The 15,718-nt window shown below is 42.9% G+C and overlaps 1 protein-coding gene across 2 annotated transcripts in view; it reads left to right on the top strand.

Moving 5' to 3' along the window:
• Positions 1 to 11,519: 11,519 nt before the first annotated feature.
• Positions 11,520 to 15,718, top strand: part of ARMC2 (armadillo repeat containing 2) — a 66,392-nt gene continuing 62,193 nt past the window's right edge. For both annotated transcript variants that reach the window (XM_065631312.1, XM_065631313.1), the window contains exons 1-2: positions 11,520 to 11,607; positions 12,156 to 12,203. The gene's annotated coding sequence lies outside the window, so the exon portion shown is untranslated. The remainder of the gene's footprint in view (positions 11,608 to 12,155; positions 12,204 to 15,718) is intronic.

Here is a 15,718-nt window from a genome sequence, read left to right on the forward strand (position 1 = left end):
AGGACTGGAGGAAAGCAAATGTCACTTCAGTCTTCAAAAAGGGCAAGAAGGAGGACCCGGGCAACTATAGACCGGTCAGCCTCACCTCCATCCCTGGGAAAGTGATGGAACACCTTATCCTTGGTGCCATCTTAAGACATATCAAGGATAAGAGGGTCATCAGGGAAAGTCAACATGGCTTCACCAAGGGGAAGTCATGCTTGACCAACTTCATAGCCTTTTATGAAGACATAACAAGGTGGATTGATGATGGCAGAGCGGTGGATGTGGTCTACCTTGACTTCAGTAAAGCATTTGACACTGTCTCCCACAGCATCCTCACAGCTAAACTGAGGAAGTGTGGACTGGACTGTCGGGTAGTGAGGTGGACTGCAAACTGGCTGAAGGAGAGAAGCCAGAGAGTCGTGGTCAATGGGGCGGAGTCTGGTTGGAGGCCTGTATCTAGTGGAGTCCCTCAAGGGTCAGTACTGGGACCAGTATTATTCAATATATTCATCAACAACTTGGATGAGGGAATTGAGTGTACTATCAGCAAGTTTGCTGATGACACCAAGCTGGGAGGAGTGGCTGACATGCCAGAGGGCTGTGCTGCCATCCAGCAAGATCTGGACAGGCTGGAGAGTTGGGCGGGGAAAAATTTAATGAAATATAACAAGGGAAAATGTAGAGTCTTGCATCTGGGTAGGAACAACCCCAGGTTCCAGTATAGGTTGGGGAATGACCTATTAGAGAGCAGTGTAGGGGAAAGGGAGCTGCGGGTCCTGGTGGACAGCAGGATGACCATGAGCCAGCACTGTGCCCTTGCGGCCAAGAAGGCCAATGGCATCCTGGGGTGTATTAGAAGGGGGGTGGTTACTAGGTTGAGAGAAGTTCTCTTTCCCCTCTACTCTGCCCTGGTGAGACCTCATCTGGAATATTGTGTCCAGTTCTGGGCCCCTCAGTTCAAGAAGGACAGGGAACTGCTGGAGAGAGTCCAGCACAGGGCCATGAAGATGATGAAGGGAGTGGAGCATCTCCCTTATTAGGAAAGGCTGAGGGAGCTGGGTCTCTTTAGCTTGGAGAAGAGGAGACTGAGGGGTGACCTCATTAATGTTTATAAATATATAAAGGGTGGGTGTCATGAGGATGGAGCCAGGCTCCTCTCGGTGACAACCAACAGTAAGACAAGGGGTAATGGGTTCAAGCTGGAACACTTAAATTTGAGAAGAAACTTCTTCTCAGTGAGGGTGACGGAACACTGGAACAGGCTGCCCAAGGAAGTTGCGGAGTCTTCTTCTCTGGAGATATTCCAAACCCGCCTGGATGCCTTCCTGTGTAACCTCACCTAAGTGTTCCTGCTCTGGCAGGGGGATTGGACTAGATGATCTTTTGAGGTCCCTTCCAATCCCTAACATTCTGTGATTCTGTGAAGAAATCTCCAAGGCAGTTCTCCTGTGCACCAAGACAGACAGGATGGGCTAGATTGTAGTTTGCTGGGAAATATGCATAGGAACAAGAAGAGAAGGAACAATAATTCTTTCACCCAACCCTTCCTTTCTGTGCTCAGGGGCAGGTTGTAGAATACAAGACGTGTTGACAAACAGCAGCTGCAAAAATACAGAGCAGCCCAACCTTTCTTCAGAGGTCATGCTGAGCAGGCTGGCAGGGTGGCAAAAAGTAGGTGGGCTTGACACAAGTGCAAAGAGCGTACATCTAGGACAGTTGCCAGGTCACACAAATATCACTCAGACATATCTGAATATTTGAGCTGCAGCTGCTGCCAGAAATTAAACTGTTTTTTGCCAACATAATTATACAGATAGAACTGTATTTTTGTACATAGGATAGTATTCACTCCCCACATGGATGTTCTTGTTCCAAAATAACAAAGAATGCCTTTTTCCTTAGTTTATTTATCATGGAATAAAAGCATCCATACAGGGAGCCTTACATTCATAAATATATTGCTAGATTTTTACTGGTTCATTTTTCAGTGTAGGCAAGTCCTAAAGGTATTACTTGGTAAAAAAATGTGAGGAGGAACAGGAATAGTATTGATGCTGGTATGTCCTGGGGATGTTACCCTCGTACACAGAATGCATTGCTGACTCAGGATGAATCTGGACCATTACACAGAACACTGTTGGCAACAGAGCACTGTGTTTAGCAATTCAAGGAAAGATATGCGAGGCAATAGAAAAGAATCCAAAGAAGCAACAAAGATGGTTAGACACATGGTTGCGTGCTTCACAAGCACTGAGCTCTCTTAAAATAACATGGAAGGAAGGAAGAAAAGCCAGAAAATTATATATCAGCAGTACTATTTCTAAAAATAATGGTTTTCAAACTTTTCCATGAGGCATTAACAGCTCTTTAAGGGATAATCTTTATTGCTTTGTAATGTACAAAGCAATAAACAGCTGCTGAGATTGATTAATAGCCAAAGCAAAGTTGAGGCTTGTAATCAATCTAAAAAGCCATTTATTGTGAGTATACTACAAAGCAATAGAGATTATTGCTGTTGCACAACAAACCATAAGAGAGAAAACACACACACACACACGCACAGACAGCAAAACCAGTTGTTTTCTTTTCAAGGCTTGCAGTGCTACGCTGCCTTTTCCTGAGCTTTCAAATGGGAATCTCTTTGACTAAGGCAGCTGACTGGCCTTACTGCAAGTAATCTACTGGAAAAAGTAATGCTCTGAGAACTTCAGTGTTACCTGAGGGAGAAATAATATTTGTTTTTTTCAGTTCTGTAACCAGAAATACGAAATTCCACATGTAGTCTCTTGTCCTTGGAACTGGTACTGCTATTCATATTACCAAGAAAAAAAAAGAACTGGCTCAACAATTGAAAAATGATCTTATTCATGTTAATGCAGAGCTCATTTGTAAATGAAGGCTCTTTACTTTGGCTTTTTCTATGAATGACTACTAAATCACTTCAAAGTTTTCCACAGGAATTCTGAATGGGACAGCTGGGTCTCAACTCCAGCTTTTTCAGGCAAATCCCTCACCCCATTCTTTTTATACAACTTTAATACAGCTCTTCATGTAGTGTGTTTTTTGCCTCCTCTAGTCTTCCTGGGAGGCTGTTTCAGAATGTTACCTCTCCAGTGGTTTTACACCTTTTTAAGAATTTCCATTTTGAATTTTCCAGGTCAAATAATCCCCATTTATTCCTGAATCAACATCGTCTTTTAGCATAAATTGCTCTTTATCTTCTTTAAAGAGATGACATGGAGAGATTCTCTCACCCTTCCCTTTGGCAGAACAAACAAGCAGTGCCATTGTAGTCTTATGCCATAATGGGCTTGTCCTTTCATCAGTCTTATCACCCTTCCCTGCTCCCATCCCCATCTCAATCCCTCTCTCCTGAACGTGGACTCTGTGGATGGCACCGAGCTCCAGAGGGGATCTCAGCACTGACTGCCTCCTCCAGCCACACTCACCCGCACTGTCTCCTGGAAATATTTCGCCCAGGATTCCCAAGGATCAAATCTGCTTTTTTCATCTCCCCTTAACATTCCAAGCCAGTGGTTAACTTGCACTTTAGGCACAACTTGCATATCCTTGTTTCTGAACTGATGACCCTGCAACTTATGACAGAAATCTGTATTAGTTCACAAGGGCACAGGCTTGCAGTTTGCACTATTAAGTTTAATTCCATTTCTATCACTCTAGTTCTCAAGGTTATTCAGGTCTTCCTGTATCATATTGCCATCTCCTTCCATATTAATGATGTCTCTCACTTCTGTGTCATCAGCAAATTTCACTAACAAACTCCATCTTCCTATTTTAAGGTAATGAAAAGAAATATGACTGAAGATGTATCTTTGAGGAACTCTGTTAGTAAAATACCATTCAAAGCCAGGTATCGCAATAGTAGGAACCAAATTCTTCAGTTTCGCATTTGCAGGAAATAAAAATCAGCTCAGGGAAAATTAAATTTTACATCATAGTGGATATAAACTTTCCAAACTCTTGTCTTCAAAAATCTGAACTACTTCATACCTGAAATTACCTAAAATTTAATAACACCTACTTAAAATATTTGAATAAGTCTTTTCATAATTCCATGTACAGACCTCTTTACAGCTATAAAAATTTAGCCTCTAAGAGTTGTACTCACAGCATAGTGGTCACTTTGTTTGTTTCTAAGCATTTGACTCCGGTAGTGAAAATATTTGGGTTTTGGTTATTTAACCCTAGTAGTCAATTCTACCCTTTAACCAGTCTTATATTTAATTTATTTTTGCTTTCATACTATTCCAGCAAATCACAGCTTCCCTAGAGAAGATGATCCCCATGCTTGAGATCATATTCTCCATGAATTCCTGTTCTCTGTGGGTCTGAAAGTTAAAATTTCCTAATTTTCCTGCTCTGGGCAGCTGTACCATTCTTCTCACAGGAAACACTGGGCCTAGATTTACACTTTCTTACCCCTTCCCTACTTTTTATGTGGTTGTGGTTTTTGTTTATTTGTTTGGTTTTTTCCAGTTTGAGAGTTCAGTGTCAGCAAAATCAATGAAAATTATCGGTGACATTTCTTTTTTTCCTTTTAGCATTTTATTTGCAAAATTATTGTCACTGCAGTACATGATCTTTTGTCAAATATTTTAAAGAAAACTTCCATTTGCACCAGCCAAACTGAAGCTCATACCCATCTCAGCCATGTCTAATGCTACATTTCTGTTGCTGATCAATCTCAGAAGAGTGAGAGAGACCTTGTTTTGTTTTTTTCCAGCAAAGTGTAGATAGTGTCTTGTTTTCATTTAGCAGAAAATGACCTACTGGAAGCTTGGTTGGCTGCGTCAGCACAGTACTGCAGAGAGGGGACTGCAGCTCGTATGGAAGGAGGCGGCAAAGAACAATGAATGGTTGCACTGCAGCCTAGTGAGAAGTGCTGCATAACGCCAGTGTAACTGGACCTACAGAGAAGTTCTCTGCAGATAAACCATTTAATATCAAGAGTTCATGCAGGCAGAACTTCTGCCAGTAAAATTGCCTTGTCATAGAATCATAGAATCATTTTGGTGTGAAGATACCCTCAAGATCATCGAGTCCAACTGTTAACGTAACACTGGCATGTCCCTAAGAACCTCATCTACGTGTCTTTTAAACACCTGCAGGGATGGTGATTCAACCATTCCCCTGGGTAGCCTGTTCCAATGACTGACAACCCTTTCCCTCGTGAAATTTTTCGTAATATCCAATATAAACCTCCCCTCATGCAATTTGAGGCCATTTCCTCTCGTCCTATCACTTGTTACTTGGAAGAAGAGCCCAACACCCTCCTTGCTACAACCTCATTTCACATAGTTGTAGAGAGCATTCAAACAAGGCCAGAAACAGGCGTACAGAAGAGGAGATACAGAGGTTTGGGGACACATGCTGGCCGGGGTGTTGGTGAGGAGGAGGGCAGCTGGGTTCTCCCCTCACCTCTTGCACTGCTGCCATGGTGCCAGCAGCCACCAGGACGCTCACGAGGTGCCCTGGGGCTGTGTACGCTGCTGTTCTTGTTTGAACAAGAAAGTTTTACTGGCAGAAGTTCTGCTGGCATGTGCTACTGACATAGCTGTTTTGGCAGGATGTGTTCACATTTGGCTGTTTTTTAAAGATGCAGTGTGTCATCAGAGCATCAGGCTTTTATCAGCAAAAGAAGTCTGGCATGACGGGAGGCTAACCCAGAATACCTTGTGCCACATTTGGGTGATCGCCTTCTGGTAATTTTTTGCAGCATGTTGTAGAGCTGCCATTGTATACTGTGGATACAATGTCACATCATAAAATTTGTCTAAATATTGGGTTAGGTTTTCAAAAAATCTTCTATCTTGTGTGGTAACCTATTTTTATATGTATGGTTTCTTCATATTGTAGATTTCTCACTGCCAGAAACCCAGACTGTATCAAACAGCAAAGCTCTCTTGTTCATTTAGGGCAGATGAAAGGATTCTTTCATATCTAAAGAGCAGCCTAAAATATTTGGTACTGTGAACAAGTGGAACATAGAGACAATGAATGATAGCTAACTATTTGCAGCATTTGCTGCACTACAAGAACAAATTGTAGTTTCGAGTCATACTGTGAACACGAAGAGAAAATTTCAGGGTTGGATGTCAAGTTCATGGCAGCCTCACAGCACATTCACCCTGAGTTAAGAGCTGCTTAAAGAGGAGACAGTGGAGAAATAGGTGGTGCCAGCTTTCTGGAAAGCTGTGCCAATCTGGGTATTTCCTGCTGCACGGTCTTTTCATGCTGGGTAATGTACTGGAAATAATAGATGAACCTGATAAAATGGGCTTTCATAACTGGTGGAACAGTAAATAAGGTTTATGTCCACTTTGGTCCCATCTTGTTTAGAATACATAAAATGAAAGCAGTGCTTCTCCATGGTGATCTCTCTAGACAGTATTTTACATCCATATGGTTTGGGAGAAAGCCCACGCTTGCCTCCCCATCTATCCTGTTTGCATTAATGGAGTTACAAAGCCAGCTCTGGCAATGAAGGCAGCTCTGGCTGGAAAGATGTTTGTAAAAACAAGAACCCGGTAACTGGAAAAAAAATAAGGAAATATCCACCAAACCACAAAACTCTAATTTAGCGTTCTCCTGCAAAAATCATGTGCTGAGTGCAGTTTCATTTTGTTTCCCAAATTCAGCACAAAGTCAGTGGCACTGCTTTATTTTTTTCCATGACATTTCCAGATATTAGTGACAAGTGCATTGCTTAGATGGTTATCATACACATAGAATATATAGATGGATGGAAAATATGTAGCGCTTAGAGACCATATGCATGCATGGAACCTGCTGGACCTCTGCATAACCACATGTGTAACATGAGTTCTGGAACAATGAGTCTGACACATTATGAACATGCAGCACCTGTGGTCTGCAGGCAGCCTGTATATATATGCAGCAAGTGCTATGTGTTCTGGACACGTCCAGTTTATCACATATTCACAGATATTCTGCTCAACACACGCACAGAAGGTCTGGCATGGCTGTGTATGTGCTGTGCTGTGCATGGCTGAGACGTCTGTCTTAGATTTCTTAGACACAAATCAGGAAGTCCAAGTTCTATAGAACAATTTATTACAAATATATATTCACACATTTGGTTCCACTGTCACTAAAAATCATCTAAAGTAATTTGAGCTTGTTCCAATGATACTGCATGTTATTGGTTTAAAGCAAGTGTGTTCTGTAAATTAAGGATGTGCTCAGTCACTGCAGTAGCTTTGTTTCTGCTGTGAAAGTTTTGGTTTTAACTTTTTGGACTTTTTCTGAATACTGACATTTCAGTACTCGTAATATACACTCCCCTTTCCCTCCCACCAGCAGCTGGTAGATAAAATTTGACAGGAGAATGGGTTAGGAAGAAAGGCAACAAACGCTGATTTAGAAACCCTGAGAAAACAAACAAGATCACTACATTAATGCACCAGCCCTTTTACAGTGAATTCCCTTCCTAAATTAGCTACATGTGTTCAGTGAGCTCTCCAAGGGGTTCTGTATCTCAATAGTTCTGACTCCATTCATGTCTCTGTTCCCCAAAATCTCTTCCGATTTAGGTAGTTCTTGGTATCCTTCACTGCAGGCTGATGTGAATGATAAGAGCACTATCCCAGCTCAGCATGCTGTCCATGAGGAGTGCACAGCCATTCTAAGGAGTGCACAACCAGCTGGTCATAAAAGGAGCACCTTGGACCGCTAAACTTAAGGCTGTGTCTTGGGAGAAAACAAACATCTTCTTCTTCACGTGGCACTGGCTCTTATCTCAGCTTTTAGGCTTTATATTGGATTGTGGCCTCCATGATCTTCACATTTTCCTTCCACATCTATTTATTCTTAAAAAAGGCTGCTGCCTCAAGTATCCCTTCCTGCTCTGGCTGTAGAAATTTGGGTCTTAAACTGAATAGTAGCACCAAAGTCATGCTGAGTTCTGTCAGTCTAGTCAGGTCAAAAGGCAGACTGGAAAAAAAGCAGACATTTCACTAACACGCCAGGGATTTCCACACCCTGGGGGAGGCAGCAGAATTAACAGGAAATCAATGAAAGCAGACATTGATGTAGGGACAATCGCATAGCAGGTGTGTGGCTGGTGGATGGCTCACAATGCTTAGTTGGTACAAGAAGTCCTTGCATGCCGTGTGTCAGCAGAAACACACCAGCCGAAGGGTATTTCACTTGGGAAGCCAGCATAACGTCACCAGGAAAGCTCGGGTTCTTCTTGACAGGACTGAACAGGCAGCAGAGAGGGAATCAAGTGCTGGCCAGAGTGAGGGTAAGGTGCAGAGTTTGCAGGATGCTGGCGCAGTGACCAAATCACACTGAACAATGCAAGCTAGAGATTGATCGTGGCAATTTCCAAAATCTTAAATTTCAGCTGAATACGAATTCTTAAATTTCAGCTGAATTTGAATACAATTTAAGGAATTGAAATATTTAAATTTTCTAATTTTAATTAGAATTTAAATTTAAATATTCTGCCACAGAATATTTAAGGTTGGAAGGGACCTCTGGAGATCATCTAGTCCACCTCCTCTGCTCAAAGCACTCAACTACAGCAGGTTACTCAGGGACTTTTTCAATCAGGTTTAGAATATCTCCGAAGATGGAGACCACACAACCTCTCTGAGCAACCTGTTCTAGTGTTTGACCACCCTCACCATAGAAGTTTGTTCTTATGTTTAAATGGAGTTTTCTGTATTTCAATATGTGCCCGCTGCCTCTTGTCCATTCACTGGGCACCACTAAGAAGTCTGACTCCATCTTCTTTGCATCCTCCCTTCAGATATTTATATATTATTACATATTTTATATATTTATTCTTTTCCCATGACATATTTCCTCACTGCAGATAATAGAGATCTTCATATACCTTTTTGATTAAAATTTATTAGACCACGTAGTATAGGGGTTGTTTCTAACTGCAGTAAAATGAACTGTTTCACCTGCTTTTGTAATGAGCCACAAGTGATATGAAACACAGAGCTTATTTAACAGCACATACCAGATGGTCTATGTAAAGTTGAATATGACAGGAAGATTTTGTCCAGATTGGAGGCGGGACTGTTGTTTTGTTTTAAAAAAGAGGAAAGAAACAGGGGGAAATGGGGCTTGCATTGCCAATTGTGTTGCTGAAATTGCACTGGAGGCTGGTCTTGCAGGTCAGCAAGAAGCAGCAGCAAACATGATCAGTGAACACTTGGCAGGCAAAGTGTGTAACATGGTTAACTGATTCTGAATTGCACTGAAATATAGGCCTTGTATGCTTGGATATCCAGATAAGTTTAATTTCTAGACAAATTTAAGCTAGCCAAACTGAAAAGTCAGACTGGATACCAGCACAAAATCCCTTTCATGATTTTCAAATCTAAAAAATAAAGTAACTCGAATGAGTATCACGTAATTGAATACTTTGTATTTTTTTTGTCAGTTAGGCAGAACTGCTCAGAACACAGTGCTTTTACCTCAGCAATCTTTTGAGCAAATACCAGCTTGACTAGACCAAGTCATTCTTTATGTTTTGGTGATACTTCCATACTAAAGCAGTGTTATTGTGAACAAGAAGATTTAATTAAGTAGTCACATTTAAAATAGGTGCTGAGAGAGTTCATTCAATAAAAAGCACATGAGAAAAGGGATTTAAGCGAGAAAGTTGTATCGGTTGAGACATAGCAGAGACATCACAAAAGAAATATTTGCTATAATTGCCAAAGCTCAGAGAATGAATAAAAAAATTAACTCTTCATTTTGATGACCTAGAAAATAGAGGAGAAATAATGTGCATATGAAAAGGATTAAAGAAGAAGCCAAGAAAGAAGGCTTAGTGGGTTTAACTGGGTGGATTTAAAATTTGTTTAAAGAATGATGAGATGATAACAGTAAAAAGAGATTCAAAGTGGCTTTACCAGGAAACAGATCTACACATTTTTTCTGTGAAACTTTGCTTGTATTATGTCAATAGAAGAAAGGTTCAGAAGAAAATAACAGAGAATGAACTAACTGTGAATGATCTGAAAATAACGTGCATGCACACATACACATTCTTTTGGCTTTTAAGGAAGACTATACAAAGAAAAGCAAGTACAATACTAACAAGGTTTTCGTTACATCTGAGGTATTGAACTTGGCTGCAGAAGAGAGAGGAGTAGATGTCTAATAATAAGAGATAAAGTAGAAGGCAGCAAAGATAATGGCATGTGTTATGTAAACTGGGTAGGGTTACATGGAGATCTTTTTACTGCTATCATGTCTGTTAGAATCAAAAGAGGACCTGGAAGAGGATGTTTTTCTAGAAGAAAGGGGCATAACAGTCTTGTAATGCTATTCAGAAAGACAAATTAAGTTTAAAATGTCCACGGGGTTCTTGTCTAACAAAGATGAGGAAGTAAAAGTTATGTTAGTAAGCAATTAGTAAAAGCAGCTTTAAGTCAGTAAGATATATATCTATATTTACATATAAATATCTATACAAGATGAATTTATTTGGAGACTGCTTTCAGATAGATCTGATGTTATAAAGGAAGCAAGGAAGAAGCTTGGTCAGATGGAGCTGTATTTGTTGTGTTTTTCTATTACTCACAAAGAGATAATAACCACCCTCCTATAGCAGTTTTTAGATAAATTTCAAAATGCACTCAGAGATAGTGAACAAAGGCTGTCCTTGTCAGTCACAAACAACCCACTTGCAGCCACAGGCCCGTCTTTGTTGTTGTTGGGTGTCTGGAGATTTTGTGATACGGGGTGGTGATGGCATTAGCCATCCTGGCAGTGGGAGGTGCACAAAGCAGCTGATCAGTGAGCACCCGGTGCCCCTGGAGACGGGCTCACCTTTGGTAGAGGCTTGCCCGGGAGGCAGCTTGGTGGGGGGCACAGCGCGTGTGATCCCCTCCTGCCACTCCAACAAGGCTCTCCAGCCTGTGGGACCGACTGAGCAGAGCTCTGCTGTGCATAATGTGAAAACATCCGTATTTCGGCCTCCCAGAGAGCAGGATTTCACTTCTGGACCAAGAGGAAGCCGCTGAGATGACCGACCCAACCCCTGGTGCCCGACCAGGGTGACCCTGGGAAGGGGTTTTGCGGCTGACCACACCACACCTCAGTCCCCTGGTTTTATTTTACTCTGAAAAGCTTTCAACGTCTCCATGTCCCATCTGTAAATCTGACCTCGGACAGAAGGTACCACAACAGCGCACATTCAGCATTTCCAAAACGACTAACCTTTGCTATTCCGAATATGGACTTTTGCCACTTTTACTGTGCCCTAAACGTGCGCCACGACAGCTCTGCCGAAGTGACCGCCGCCAGAAAACCACCAATTAACGGGCCAACGCCGCAGCCAGACCCCTCACTGCCCCGCCCCTGGGGTGCTGGGACGCCAGCCCAGACAACCAGCGCCCCCGACCGCCGCCGGACCGGCCCAGCGCCGCCGCGCTCCCCTCCGCCCGCCCCGGCCTGGGCCGCGCAGGCGCCCGCGCAGGCGCTATGGCGTCCCCGGGCTCCCCCAGACGCGCAGGTGCGGCCGTAGGACCCCGCCGGGCGGCGCGGCACGGCACGGCACGGGCGGCACGGCACGGCGCGGTACCGGCGCACGGCACCGGTTCTCCGGCGGAGGTGGGTGCGAGTCCCGCGCAGCCCCAACGCGCTGCCGCCGCGGCCGCGGTGTGTACTGTTGCCATGGGAACAGCGGGCGCCGGCTCGGCCGGGTGCGGGCCCAGCTGCGGCGGGGAGCGAGAGCGGGACCGCGACCGGCGCCCCGCGGAGGCGGGTCCCGACCCTCCGCCGCTGGGGGCGGGGGTGTTGGCGGGGCCCTTAGGCAGGGCGCCTTGCTCACAGCCCGCTGCCGGCGACAGCCGTGCCCGCCCGGCCGTGCCGCTCGTCCGCCGGGGCGTGCGGTGGGTCGGGCGGGAGGCTGTGCGGAAGGGAGAACGTCCGGGCCGTTTCCCGGCAGCTTGCTGTCCACCGTGCCCGGGGGACCCGCTTGGTTTGCAGAATTTCGGTGGGTTACTCTGCAAAGCCCGGATCAGCTTTTGCTCCACAGGTGCTGCTTATATTGGGAGTTCCTCTTGGACGTTTTGTCTGACGGCCGCACTGGAAATCTTGCCCGGTTGAAGGCTGCAGGCTCAATTTCTCATAACTTTGTTCTCGTTTCTTTTTAATAGTGATTGCTTCAAAATTTCACCAAGCTGAAAGCTTATCAGTTGTGATTGGTAAGTTGCTGATGTTTAAAATTCTATCTAATATATAGATATCTATATATATATCTATATATATCTATATATAATATAGATATCTATATATAATAATATATGTCTATATATAATATATATCTATATATAACAATACCCCTTATTAATTCACTGTTATTAAGCCTGTATTTGGATGCTAACTATTCTAGAGATTTGCCTGAGCAGACAGAACCTGGGTTCAGATGTTGGTGAGCAGAGTGTTCAAAACTCGAGTACAGGGTTTCTCCTTATTTTAGTTAGTGGTTGCAAGTATACCCGCTCTGTGTGCTGGCAATTAAATGGCACTGGCTTTGAGATGGGAGATAAGATGGCAGAGTCAGCCTGGTGCCACATCTGATGTAGTCAGCCGCGCTTCTCTCATGTGCTGATTGACCCGGGATAAGGGCTGTCAGGGTGCAGCTGTTTCACTTCTGGACACAGTGAGGACTAATCTGGGGTTCTCTGGCCAGTTCTCTGTTGAGCTGGGGTTCTCTGACCCAATGTCACTCTCTACTGCTTTGGGTTCTTCTTAGACAGAGAAGACCAGACCTCTGGAGCAAACAACTCGGGAGGAAAAAGACTAGAGCCCAAGTATGGCTTTTCAGACATTGGTGCTCTTCTGCCTTCCAGTAGAGAGTCAGAGAGGAGGTATTCATTTGTGCGAGTTAAAGGCTACCTGGGAAATGGTGACAGCAGTGGGGGACAAGATGTGTGTGTACCAGTTATGCTGTCCCCGTTGACATTGCAACATTCCCTTTATCTGTCCCCTGCTGGGATTGGGGAGCAAAATGGGAATGCCGCTGAATTTTCAGAAAGAAGCACTAACAATTAGAATTATTTCTTATTTGCAACTAAGATACTTTATTTAAAAAGGGCTACAGAGTAGAGTTTGTGAACAAACAGAAATTCTTACAAATAAATACAAAACCAGACAGAGATAGTCTTGTATAAGCAATGAAAACCAAGGGTAAAAACATTGTATGCTGGGCAGCCAGTGCACTTGTTCTCCTTCCACTTCCGTGCTGCTCCTTCATTCTATACTTGCACTTTCTGCTTGTTACTTTTATTTGTTGCACCATATTTTCAATTAGTCTCTGGCACTGCAATTGAATGATTCAGGTATCTTATTCTCATCAAAGTCAAGAAAGCTTCTGGTGACTGGGAAGGTTTTTCCCTTATGCATGGCTCTAGGTTATTGTTTTCTAGGAAAAGAACTGGCATAATATACCTGAAGGTGCTTTCTCAAAACTTCTGCGGCATGGGACACTAGGGAGCAGATGAAACTTCTTTTTTGAGTGCTGCTGCAGCAGAGCAATTGCTTGATGCTTAATTGTTTCAGCCTTAGGCATTATACAGAGTACAAATTGTCTTTCTCTTTCTTTTGAGAAAGAGATGGTGGTTGTACTGTGATGGCACAGCAGCCGAACTCATTCAGATAAAGAGTTACTCATGGTTCTTAAATGCTTGCAAGAAAGAGTAAGCTTTCTTATTCTGTCATTATATATATATATATAAAAAATATATACATCTCTTATTTTATAACACTGTTTACTTGTTTCTCTGTGTTCTGTTACATTTTCTAGCTAATGATTGTGGGATATCAGTTAATCATATATTGGTACCGTATCACTACCGCAATTCTAAACGTGTATAATACCACCTTATGCCAAAATGACAAAGCGTTAACGCTCTCGTCGGGCCGGCGGTAAGTCTGGCATTCTGCTTGCTGCCGCCGCACCGCGACAGCTCCCGGCTCGCTCTGATCTCAGCCTCGGCGCTGGGAAGCAGCGGCTGCACCCGCCAGCCTCGCTGCTCTCCCCTCTCTGCTAAAGCAGCAACGCAGCTGTGAGCTCAGTCAGGCAGTCGAAATAAGTCATAGGTTCCCTTTGCAATGGTAATTATTAAAACCTTGTTTTTAATGGATTGGAAGTGCCCAAGTAGCAGGACCTAATTAAGCTTACAGTAGAAAAAGTTCCTTTGCCAGTTCAAAAGAAATAGATGAAGGCATCAACAAAAAGTTCTTATAATGGAACTGTGGGAAATAAATGTACCTCTAGGATAAAAAAGTTACGGTTGACAGTAGAATTAACAAAAACTTAAGCTGATTATATCAGAGGTGGTGCTGTTCCACAGAAACACATGATATGTCTCAGGTTGCTTCTTAGTTTAACAATGAAGAACATGTACAGAGATCCTATAAAATACACATTTCAATGTCACATCACAGAGATTTTAAGAACTAAAGAAAGTGGTGTCCTTCAGAGATGAAATGTAAGATATTAAATTTCTTGAGAAGATTTATTTTAAAATTTAGCAAGGTCAATGGAAATATATAGGCCTGAAAAGAAGAAATGTGAATTAATTCAAATTTCTGATTTGTAGAATTGTGTTGTTTATCTTTTAGTATTTATTCACAGCTATTTTTTCCATGTGTGCTGGATAATAACGGTATCAGACATGTGGCCTATGCAGAAGACCTTCCACTTGAAGGTCAAAATCTTGATTCTTAGTAGCTGGGAGAGTAGGGAATGATAATCTACCTTCCCTGTTCAGTGGGGAATGGCTGTGTAATTGCTCCAGATGGCTGCAGTGGAATTCCTCTTATGATCGTATTGTGATAGAGGGAAGAGGAGGGAGCACAGAGAGCCAAATTCAGTCACAGTGAAGAAAAGTAATCTATTAATGGTAATCAAAAGGATTTAAAACACTGACGGGCTCCTGATCTGTTCCTCTGTTTTGTAATTATGCATGTTTTAGTGAGAGAGGTTGGTGCACTGCTCCTTAGCATCCAATTTTATCTTGTGTAGTTCAGCTGAAGGGGTTGGTTTGCGTATTAATTAAAGAAACTGTGCCAGAATGTACAGGCTCTGAAGGACAGAACAGAAGAGGCAATTGGAAATGTAAAAATGCAGAGCAGGAAGAACTGAACTAAGAAACTAGAGAAACAGGATTTTTGCTCCATAGTGAAGAAGAAATAACCAAGATGATGGCATCTGATCTACTGTTGTTTCATTGTCCTAAACTATGTGAGGGAATAGAACCTACCAAATGGTCTGAGTCAAAGATAGTGCAGAAACATATTTTTCTTTTTAGGTAAGTTTGAAAAGCAGAAGAGGAACTTTGGATGGTTTAAGGTTCACGATGACTTTGCTGTAAAATGACGAGGATGGTATCTACAGAGAACTGCACGAGGGTAGTGATGGATTTTGGGTGGCTCGAGAGATGAAGCAAGTCTTTCACTGCCCGCTGCATTTGCTACAAAATGCAGCAGGACAGAACACAGATTCAAAGTTTGGGTTGATAATTTACCTTACATTAGTGTTATCTCTGCATGTGCTTGAGGGTGGGTTCAGGAGCTCTTTCTCTTGGAGAAAAAAAATAGATTGCCTGTTCTTCCTTGTCTCTGCTTATCAATTACTGGTAACTGTGTTTCAGTTACTGGTAGTAATATCTCTTTGATTTATTGGAAGCTGCCCTTGGTAGGTTTGATAACTTAT

Source organism: Caloenas nicobarica, chromosome 3 (genome assembly GCF_036013445.1).
Source record: "Caloenas nicobarica isolate bCalNic1 chromosome 3, bCalNic1.hap1, whole genome shotgun sequence".
Classification (NCBI taxonomy): domain Eukaryota; kingdom Metazoa; phylum Chordata; class Aves; order Columbiformes; family Columbidae; genus Caloenas; species Caloenas nicobarica.